Here is a 10,998-nt window from a genome sequence, read left to right as displayed (position 1 = left end):
TCAATGTGCATCCACCAACGGTTAATGTATTTAATCATGCTGCTTGTCGGATGATGCTCTTACTGCATTTTCAATAATATAACGCAAAAAAATAGATACGTTTTCAATAATATAATGCCAAAAAAGGAAACTAGTGTGATGTTAAAAGCATAACATTGATTGAAAAAAGAATTGAGAAAGGGAATTTTTTTTAAATAATGGATCACAATCTAATTTATAAGAATATTTAAAAATAATGGGTTGATCCTGAATGATGTAATTTATCAAAATAAAATAATAAAGTATAATTTATATAAATATTTAGAAGTAATGAAAGCAAATAGTTAATTTCAATTTAGCAGATAACTTATTATAGTCTGGTATATGTTATGTCATGCGTTGCGAAAATACGATAAATTTGCCATGTCTTTCCAAAGGGAAAAAAAATTTAAGTGGAGTGATGTAGGAGCATCCATTTAGACTCCCAAAAAACAAGGCCGCCATTAGATGAAGAGCAGGCCCGCCAGGCCGTAAGAGACTATGGAATGTAATCGTGTTGTTTTTAATAAAATTATCTCTATGTGGTTTGATCTTACGTTATGTAATTCCATGTGCCTGTGTTTAATTTTGTATCAATCTGTGTGTGGAATTTTTGTGTGCGTAGCTGATATATATATGCATGTCATGTGATGTATGATGGAAGCTTATCTTTATGGTAATTACGTTGATGTTTTTGGGGTTATTGTTATTGTTTCGGGCGATTCTGGGAATCGCCGGGTGGTGGGGCGATTCTCAGAATCGCCCCACCACCCGGCGATTCCCAGAATCGCCCGAAACAATAACAATAACCCCAAAAACATCAACGTAATTACCATAAAGATAAGCTTCCATTCTGGGCGAAGAAGATAATCATCATTCCTTCCCATCACAAGAAATAAACTAAATAAACCAAATTGCTAGGTAACGTACGTTGATATTGTTATGGGCTGAAAATTCTTGAGCCTGACCCTCAGCAACCGCCTGGAGATGTTCTTCTTCACTCTGGCGTTTTATCTTCCAGAACGTCTCGATCTCTTCATTAGTTAGAGATTTGTTTCTCTCAAATCTACCTGTGGAAAAACCAAAAACCAAACCCGGCAAACTGCATACCTCTTCATTTTTTTCTCTCTTCATTAGTTAGAGATCTCTTCATAAGAAAATTGAATAATTCTCTGCAATTATACCTTTCCCAGCATTGGAAGTGGGAGAATCCCAGCCTCCCATTAACGAACCCATTTCTCTAATAAGTTTCCACAAACCAGAATTTCAATCAAATCAAGCAAATTTACAGACTTTTTCTTTGAAATCTCAAGTGATCTCACTGTATTGTTCCCTCTGCTGTTATGGAAATAAAAAGCCAAGAAAACCAAGATGTGGCCGCCGCCAATTGTGTAAATCGCCCACTGGGCACCGACTCTAAATCCCGGATAGTGGCTGACGTCTAAATCAACGTCATTCCATTGGATGTTTATCCAGAACAGTGTCCCCTTATGGTTGGGTGACACGCAGATTTTCAGTACTGAATTACGGTCCCATGCATATCTTACTTTGAAGTAACGATAAGAACGGTTTTATCGCGGCATTCCCCGATACTGTGGGCCACTTGAAAACTTGATTATCTTCATTTCCTTGGCAGCTAATTTAATTCCGGCTGTCTTAACCTCTGAATATTGAAAATCGCTCGATACGGATAACTCTCACAACTTATATGTATTTTCCTGTTGATAATACCAAAAAATTTGAAATTATACACGATTGTGCTGGTTCATTATCCAATCAACGTTATGAATTTTAAGTTTGATTTCCTGGAAAACTTTAAATAGTTCGTTGAAATTGGGAAACTAATTTTATTTAAATTTAACTCCCTCTCCAAAGATTTAACATCGTAATTTTTCATTGCCAAGTCTTCAGTGTTAAGTATGCATTTATGTTTTTTGAAATATGATTTAACTCAGGGATACAATCAAAATTATCATTATTATCTGGAAACATATGTTTATGGACGCTAAAATACTAATTAAAAAGGTAGGTTTAAAATTTAATTTATAACCATAAATTATAAAATTTATATATATATATATAGTTTTAGCATGGCTTTATTAAAGGTTAAAAGCATATGTTTATGGATGCTAAAATATTAATCAAAAAGTTAGGTTTAATATTTAATTTATAACAATAAATTATAAAATATATATATGTGGTATTATCATTAAACCATGAGCACTGAATAATCAATTTAGGATTTTTTATGACAATTGTTCCAGGATGGGTATTATAGTTAACACTGACAAGACTCAAATCATTATAATTAAATCCAAAAAATCAACCTAAACTAAATGACTAGTTATAAAGAATTAGAAATTTCACAAATATAGTAAACCAATATGAAGTGTGATTTATGGCCTTAAATGAGTTTTGGAGAGTAAATTTTGAAATGCCACAGCTGAAATTAGAGGTCAATAGAGTGTGTGAGGTCCAATTATTGGATAGAGTTCTTGAGAAAATGCTCCTATAACATTAGAGTTAAACATGAGGCATCTCAGATCAAGTGCCTAATGGTTAAGAGCATGTGTTTCCTCCTAAGAGGTTATAGGTTCAAAAACTAGAAGGGGTTAGAGTAGGTATGCCTTGGTAGACAATAATCAAATCGTTGCATGGAGGTGGGTCTCTTGTCCCAAAGACAAGGGGGTTTCATACACCAATTTGGTGTCTGGCTTGGCTATGACCTTAAAATTGGATAATAATAATAATTAGGATATAGATTGTTAGAAATTCATAATTTATAAGGGTGAAAGCATGGAGCTAGGTGACACTTTTTGGCAAGAGATGGCACGTTTGGGTGGGAAAAATGATTGTTCATTTGAGCCCTTTTTAAGCTCGATCGAGTAGTTTGAGCACTTAAACAATGTAACCCAATGTTATTTAGGAGCTCAATTTAGCCATGTCTTTACGGCAGACAAATGAAGGAGATTGGGTTTTGGATTTTTTTTTCTGGCATGTTATTTAGGAGCTCAATTTAGCCATGTCTTTACGGCAGACAAATGAAGGAGATTGGGTTTTGGATTTTTTTTTTCTGGCTCAGGTAAGTTTTATTATATGGAATTGAATTTCAATATGTTATTTATTAATTTATATGTCATGTTATACGTTCAATATTGGTAATATGTGATTTTTGCATTGATTTTTAAGTTAATCATTATTTTTTGAAAAAAGAAGTGATTTTTATTATTTTTTTGACATGAAATTCATAGAAAAAGCTATTATTTAACCATTTTTAGTTAAAATTATCGTATAAAAATTGTGATTTTGACATGTCAATTCTAACAAAAAATTATCAAAACGTGTAGTTTTTTAGTTATATTTATGTTAAAAATGGTTATTTTTATGTCCATTGTTAAAAAATATTGTTTTTTAGAAACAATTATTTCATGTCGATTGAAAAATTAATTAAGGATGTATAAATATGTAGAATATCGAAAAGTCTAAATATCGACCTTCTAATTTAAAAATGCAAAATAGTAAAAACCTCACGAATTTTTTTTTTTAAATTATAATAAAAAACAAGGAAATGTGAAGAAAACGACCACTTCAAAAATTATCAAATTTACTAAATAATTATTTACATTTTATACATTAAAAAATTTAAAGCCAAAAAACAGGGCTTTTAAGAAAGGAGTGCGATGCAGAATGCTCACTTTTTAAAATCAGCATGAAAATCACTACCATTCTAAAACGTGATGTACATAAAAAAAACTAAAGTGCCAAAAACTATGCTCTAGAAAAAACATGTGCGTTCTGCATCACTCATTTTCAAAATCAGGTCACTTTTTAGCTATCTCTACGAAACGGGTAACAGTATCAGTTCCCGTTTCATAGTTTACATTGTTCATATTAGTTTGTACAGATTATGTGACAAAGTGGGCAGAGGCAAAGGATTTGGTAAAGGTTAATGAACAATCAATAGTGGATTTTCTTTTTGAGGATATTTTTGTTCATTTTTGGGTACCTAGAGAGATAATTACTGATCAGGGGGCTCAATTTATGTCAAATATAGTTGAGTCAATTATGAAGGAATGTAAAATTAAACATCGGGATTCAACTCCTTATCATCCATGAGCCAATGATTAAGTGTAATCTAAAAATAAGGTTTTAGAAGGCAACTTAATAAATATTGTTTGGCTTCACCGAACAGATTGGGTAAGAAGGATTTCTGAGGCATTATGGTCATAGAGAAACACGTGGAAGAGTACAACCAGTCATACCCATACGAATTGGTTTATGGAAAACAAGTACTTTTTCCCATTTTCAAGTTAAAATTTTAAAATTGTAGCAGAATTGAGATTAAACCTATATGAAGCTCAAACACAAAGAGTCCTAAAATTAAATGGATTAGACGAGATGTGATTATATGCTCTATATAAAACCACTCTTATACAAGAACAAAGAGATGAATGGAATGACGAATTTATAAAGAAGAAAGAATTAAAAGTTGGAGATTAGGCCCTATTGTTTGACTCAATATTTAAGGACTTAAAAAGTAAGTTTACTACTAATTGGTTGGGACCCTATGAAGTTCAAATTGTGTTTGATAATGGTGCTATAGAAATAAAAACAATCGATTAATCGAAAATTTAATTTATAGTTAATGGCCATTGGTTGAAGTTGTATAATCAACTAGTTTCTAGAGATGATTTTGTTTCAAATTTTCAGCATGCAGAGATGGACATTGTGGATAAACAGGGTAATTCCCTCATCCACTTTTGATCCTGAATTTAAAAAATTGAAATAGTGAGTTAACTCTATCCCTTCTTGTGCTAATTAAACAATGAGAAGGACATCTATCAATCTTAGGTTTATCTTATTTTGATAGATTAATAATGGAAAAAGAACCCCCTTATATTTTTCTTTAATTTTTTTAGACTCTCTAAAAATGAAAATACTAACGAGGATCAACCATCTTGGGCTCAAGAAAAATCCACAGGATAGTAATTGAGTTTTATTTAATTTTTTTACTCTTTAAAATTGAAAATACCAGCTAGCATTAACTATCTTGGGCTCGATAAAAATTCATAGGATAGTGTTCTAAAGATGTTTATAGTGTGGTTTGGTAATAAGTTACAGTTAGTCAGAAAGGATTCCTTCTTTCAGAAACAATGTGACTACTATTTCCTGTAAATTCAAAATTAAAATAGCCTTTTCAGTATATTCCTGTAATTTTAGATATTTCTGAACATATATTCCTGTAAAATCAGAATCCAAAAATTTTCCTATAAAAATCCTTTAATTACAAGAATTTTTGATTTTAAATATTTTCATAAGGTTATTTTTAATAACTAGTTACCCCTTTTAAAGAGATTTTATCAGCAAAAAATTTACATTGGCATCTTATGAAAATTTTCAGCAGTATTAGCAAGGAAAGCATTGCTTCACAAATTTGTGTAATTGAAAAATGATTTCTAGAATTAAAGTTCAAATTTCTGCAATTTAAGAATTGATTTCCTGTAAAATCAGTTTCAACAGAGAGAAGACAATTGCAACAAGCAATCCTCTATTCCATCATGGCAGCAACAGTTTAGGTATCAACAAAATTATATTCAGTACTCAGCAAGATAATGAATAAGAATTAAATTATTTATATTTATTTATTAAATTGAAAATACTTTAGATGCAATTGATTTTATTTTTTAATACATCCTACGCTACTTTCCATAATTTAACATTATTACCATAACTCATACCTCTTTGTGCAATTGTTTCTTTCATGGCCACCTGTCCTTTCTGAAATCATTATTTTGTAATGTCTTTTAGGCATTCTGAAATCATAAATGGTGTCAACCTATTCCACATCATGTTAAATTTGTTCCAATGATTATAAAAAGTGATATTTGTCCTTTTAGTTACAAATATCACTTTTACTTGAAATAAAATCATTCTCGTTATGCATTTTATAACCAATAGCCATTTCAAAATTTCAAAATCCCATAAACTTGGTACTATTACTATGTATCATATGCTACATATCTAAATTAAGTTTAAGCCTTCTAAACCAGGGACAAAGATAAGGAATGGTGACCACAAGAATGGTACGCACCGAACCATATGGCATTGTCATCATGGAACCATTTCCAGCCTATATGATATATTTTCACAAAGCCAGATTGCTCTTATTCTTAAAAATATTTCAAGGGAATAATGTTGCAGTAACAAAGTAATTTTCTAACACGTTAAATGGAGAAACTTCCAAAGTTGGTGACCTCAGATTCACAGTTTAGGAGGAAACCCTAGCCAAGGTTACAAGATTATCACAAAGTGGTGAAAAATGTTTTAAAGGATAAAGGATAAAGAAGGGAGAATGTATGAGGAGAGAAAATAGAAATGTTGACTGCACCAAAGGTGTGCAAAGGCGGTGGCTAAAATATCCATGGGCTGACATAACATATTTCCTGTAAAAATATGTTACCTGTGAAGGAAGGTACATCATCGTTTTCCTATAACATATACACTTGTTGGAACATATTAAAGGTCATAAAAAAGGATAAATTTTCCATATTTCCTATGTAAAAGTTTATTGAAGATGTCAATCATGGTTCAAAAATTCTAAGGGAATAAGGAAATATGTTTATATCAGCACAGGTCAAATTACTTGTGTTAGATAAACTGGTTAGATTAAATCAAACACGGGGTAAATTTTTACAAAGGAACCAATTTGGAATTGAAGAAGCAGAGCATCCTGAAAACCCTAATGAAATGAACACAGATCATGATGAGAGACAAATTGCAGGGAATATGCCAGAGGAATAAAAAAACCTAGCTCCCCAATTACAGGGAAATTTGGAACCTTGGGAACATAAGAGAATTCAAGAATATAGAGAAGGAGAACACGATGTATAAGAAAAATTGGGAGAACGAGGATTATAGAAAAACAAAAAGGAACAAAAATCTCCACCATCCCTAGAGGTTATTGGTTCCTCCTCTACTGGAAAGAAGGTGAGAACTGGTTCTAGCAGAGCACCAACAGTCAGTATCAGGCTCACTAGAGAACATGCACAATTATTGAGAGAGGTCTATGGAGAAGAATATAGCCTTGGTAAGTTACAAGGACTTCCTAAAAAACCTAAAACTAAAGCCCAAATTTTGTATGAGGAAGCCCTCAGAGAAGTACAGGTTGAACAACATAAAGAGCAAGAAACAAAGTCTGGAGGAGATTATACTATACGTAGAGCCAAATCAATGACTTCAATGGGAACATGAAGCATATATAGAGCAGAGTCAACAAATCCAATTGGAATAGGGAGAAGATGAATAAAATTCATCAATGGAGATTCAAGAACAAGAAATCCCTATAAATCAACAGCTAAACATTTTGTTGCATAAAATTAAAGAAAAAGAATAAGACTATTAAAAAGCTGAAATAAAATTTACATAAAGAAGAGATGGTTAATGAAACAATAAAGTAGGAAAATGAAATGTTGAAGGACAAAGCTTATAAGAAAAAAGCAAAGCCCTCAAGAGGAAATGCATAGATATGTGTTAGGAAAATCTCCATAGTTTTCAGATAAACAAAAGTTTAATGGTAAGGATCAAGGGATTAAAAGAAAAAGTGAAAGATAGTGTTGATAAATCTAAACCTTCTAGTACCAGTCTTAATATTCGTATTTAGGAAGCTAGAGTAGTACAAGATAATAGAGACATGAAATTTTGACTAGGCATGCAGTGAAATCAAAGTTTTGACTAATTTTGAGATACTAAAAAGAAGACTTCCATTTTCTTGCATAAGGGTCATGCAAAAAGACAAGTCTGGGGAAAATGTTGGGCTTAAAACTTAATATATATTACCACCCCATTTTTGACATTATCTCCTTCATTTGAACCCCCATTTCACATCAATTTACCAGTTTTGTTAAAGAAATGCCATTTAAAGGATGAAGTTAAAGGTCAAGTCACTTGTAGAATTGTTCTTTTCTTTTTAGTTTTTAAATGTTTATAAAAAGTTTATTCATGTTACTAATAATGTTGAAAGGTCCAAACTTGTCAACACATGGATTTAGCCACCACAATGCTTCACATCAGCAAAAAATATTTTGACACTTGGAGGTTTATCCATATCTATTCATTCTAGAATTCAAAGGCAAGGTGTACCAAATCAGCGTGTTATGCAGAATATCCTGCGAGAGGTCATAATATTCTCCAAACGAGCTAAGGACGAGTCACTAGAATTCAATAAGTAGAATACACATTATGGAATTGAGGGCAATTATATTTTTGTTGTATTATTCTATTGTTAGTATGAAAATGTTGAATTGACCCTAAGTTTGGGTAGCTCGGTTAAGCAGTAATATTTTGTATAAAAGTAGATAGATGATATAGATATGTGTGGGAGAGAGAAAAATACTTTTGAGACAGACATACTCCTTTGTATCGAACCTCTTTTTTTAGTAAATACAATAAGGATTTATACGAGTGATTATATAATTTTGCAATAACTTTTCATAGATTTAATAGTAACATAGGCCAAGAGGGCCCCCTAAACATGCTACTCATGTTTTATTATATTATTTCTCAAGTTTTTATATGGTTGGTTTGATATTTTTCCATGGTGTATATAAGAAATGGATATTTTTTATAATTACACAGGAATTCTTGTAACTTCATGATAAAAGTGCCTATAGTGAAGAAAAATATCGTGAAAATCTTGAAGAGATTCATCAGGTGATTTTCACAATTTAAATTTTTTTCATTAAGGGCTTTACCGTCATAAAGAAAAAAATCACAACATAATTCTCTAAACAAGTGATCAAAAGTGTGTATGGAGGTTGCTGGAAATGTGTGACACCATTTCTTTGCGTGCCCTTTGAACGTGAAAGTGAACAACCCATAGGCAATATCATCTGAAGAGACGTCATGCCTGTTACAAAAGCCAACAAAAGTAACTTTGTGCCTGAGCAAGGTTGTTCCATTCTCACCATTGAACTTATATCTCGACAATTCATCTATAATTCTCATTGACACTTCGAAATCAGCAAAGTTAAATAAACATGTCAAGGTTATAATTTCAACAAAAGTCATGAAATATGTGCAGAAATTCAAAACAAACTTCAAGGGCTCATCTTGTCATCTAGCCCTCCTTCTAGCGCCAAAAATGTTAGCAGTGTTGGACCCTCTAACATTTAGGGGATTTCCCTGATATGAAGTCCCAACTAGACCTCAAATTGTTTGGAGTAGGAGTCCCAACAGTGGGTGGTAGTGTAATTCCTTAACCATGGTAGCGTGCAGAGGAAAGTATGATAACTTTAGGTGAAAGCAAGTGTGTGACGGTATAGAGAGTAAAGTGCGATGCATGAAGGTTCTAACACATGGAGGGGAAAAGGAAGTGTGCCCCTTAAAATCTTGTAATAGTAAACAACTTGAAAGGAACACATGAGCGAAATGAAATCACAAGCTAAAATGAAGAATAGTCCAGAAATTAAAGTGATGAGTTAACCCAACAACACACATTCAACAAGATTTGTACAATTGCATAGAAAGTAGTTCATAAGAAAATGTGTAAGTTAAAGAACATACATTGCTAAAGCAACCAAAATAGTCCAACTACATTAACGATGTATGCATGAAAGAGTGTTGGCTCTGATAAAAGTTCCATCCATACATACACCATTCATGACCACTAGCCCCAATAGTGGAACATTATAGTCAAGAACACTTACTTCTCCAAAGAAGTATACTTTCTCTACGATATGGAGAAGCCAAGACTCTTCAAAATATTCCCAAGCCTTTTCTAAGCCTAAGCCTAGCCAAAAGCTTGGCTCCTAAAAGCCCCTTCTATGAGTTATGAGGTTCTATTTATAAGAAAGGATGGGGTGACCCTTGACATTCCCCTTTGTGACTCTTTGAATACCCTCATGACTCTTCAAATTCTTTACAAGTAACTCATTACATAACATGATGAACTTTCACATTCGACTAATGACACTTGGAATTTCACTTGCAACATATTTACAATAATATTACCTTTTCCACATGTACCCATGTAAGACAAAATAATCTTGAGACAACCTAACAAGACAAAACACTATGATTATGAAGTGTGGGGAAATACCAACACGACAACCTCCACTTGGTGCTTCTCGGTCACATATTGATGCAAGCTTGGTCTTGGTGTCTATCTGATAGCAGACTCTTGCCTCCATGGCATCTGGGTATATGGTATTGGAACCTATATCTAACTCGTTCTGAAGCATGTGCAGCATGGTGTTGACCATGATAGGACCACCATTGCACTTCTTCATGTTATGTGCGCTCAGCTCCAATTATTCCCTTTTGGCCTCTTGCATTAGATTCTCCATGTACTCATTCATCTCTAGCCAGACTTGGTTCTTGGGTTTAACATCTGTGAGGGAACCGATTGATGGGATCCTATGCTTTCTCACCATTACATCCACACTATTGTGCAACCATGTGTATGAAGTATGTATGCTACTGATGAATGAGGTGAGATGATCATAGTTCTGGATCAACATTCAAACCTTTAATTTCTCCAGCTCTACCTATGGCTTCATCTTCTTAACTAAGCCAAGTAGGGCCCCTTTGTATCACAGTGTCCACTCTAGCACATGGGTGATGACAACATGCATGTTCTTGAGAGTTTGAAAAAACTCGATGCTCCATTATTTTAGGCCATGCATACAGACAACTGCTTTATGCACGGTGACAAATTTGTCATAGATATTTCACATTTTACTCTCAAGTGTTGATACTTCAACAAGTATCGCTTTCTTCATCTCCGCCATTTTGGAAATTTCATTTTGCATTGATGGTCGAAGTTGTTCTACCTCTTTCCTATAAGCCTGCAATTTATTTGCCAATTCTTCATTCTCAACCATCAGGCACTTAACATTTGAGTTTTTTTCTCCTGCATAGGCCAAGCTAGCTTCGAAAAGAGTGGTTGGATGATACTTGGTGTATGCCACTACCAGCCTTTCC

The 10,998-nt window shown here is 33.1% G+C and overlaps 1 long non-coding RNA gene across 1 annotated transcript; it reads right to left on the bottom strand.

Annotated features, from left to right (window-relative positions):
* Window positions 1–817: 817 nt before the first annotated feature.
* LOC149238746 (uncharacterized) lies at window positions 818–1,437 on the bottom strand. The gene is made up of 2 exons (XR_016245416.1): window positions 1,203–1,437; window positions 818–1,088 (listed from the first exon to the last, which is right to left on the bottom strand). It is a non-coding gene; the product is annotated as an uncharacterized LOC149238746 (long non-coding RNA).
* Between the last annotated feature and the right edge of the window lie 9,561 nt (window positions 1,438–10,998).

Source organism: Pinus tabuliformis, chromosome 8 (assembly GCF_031772625.1).
Source record: "Pinus tabuliformis cultivar Carrire ecotype Pingquan chromosome 8, CPIR1, whole genome shotgun sequence".
Classification (NCBI taxonomy): domain Eukaryota; kingdom Viridiplantae; phylum Streptophyta; class Pinopsida; order Pinales; family Pinaceae; genus Pinus; species Pinus tabuliformis.
Note: the sequence above shows the minus strand (reverse complement) of the source record. Positions and strands in the feature narration are given on the sequence as shown.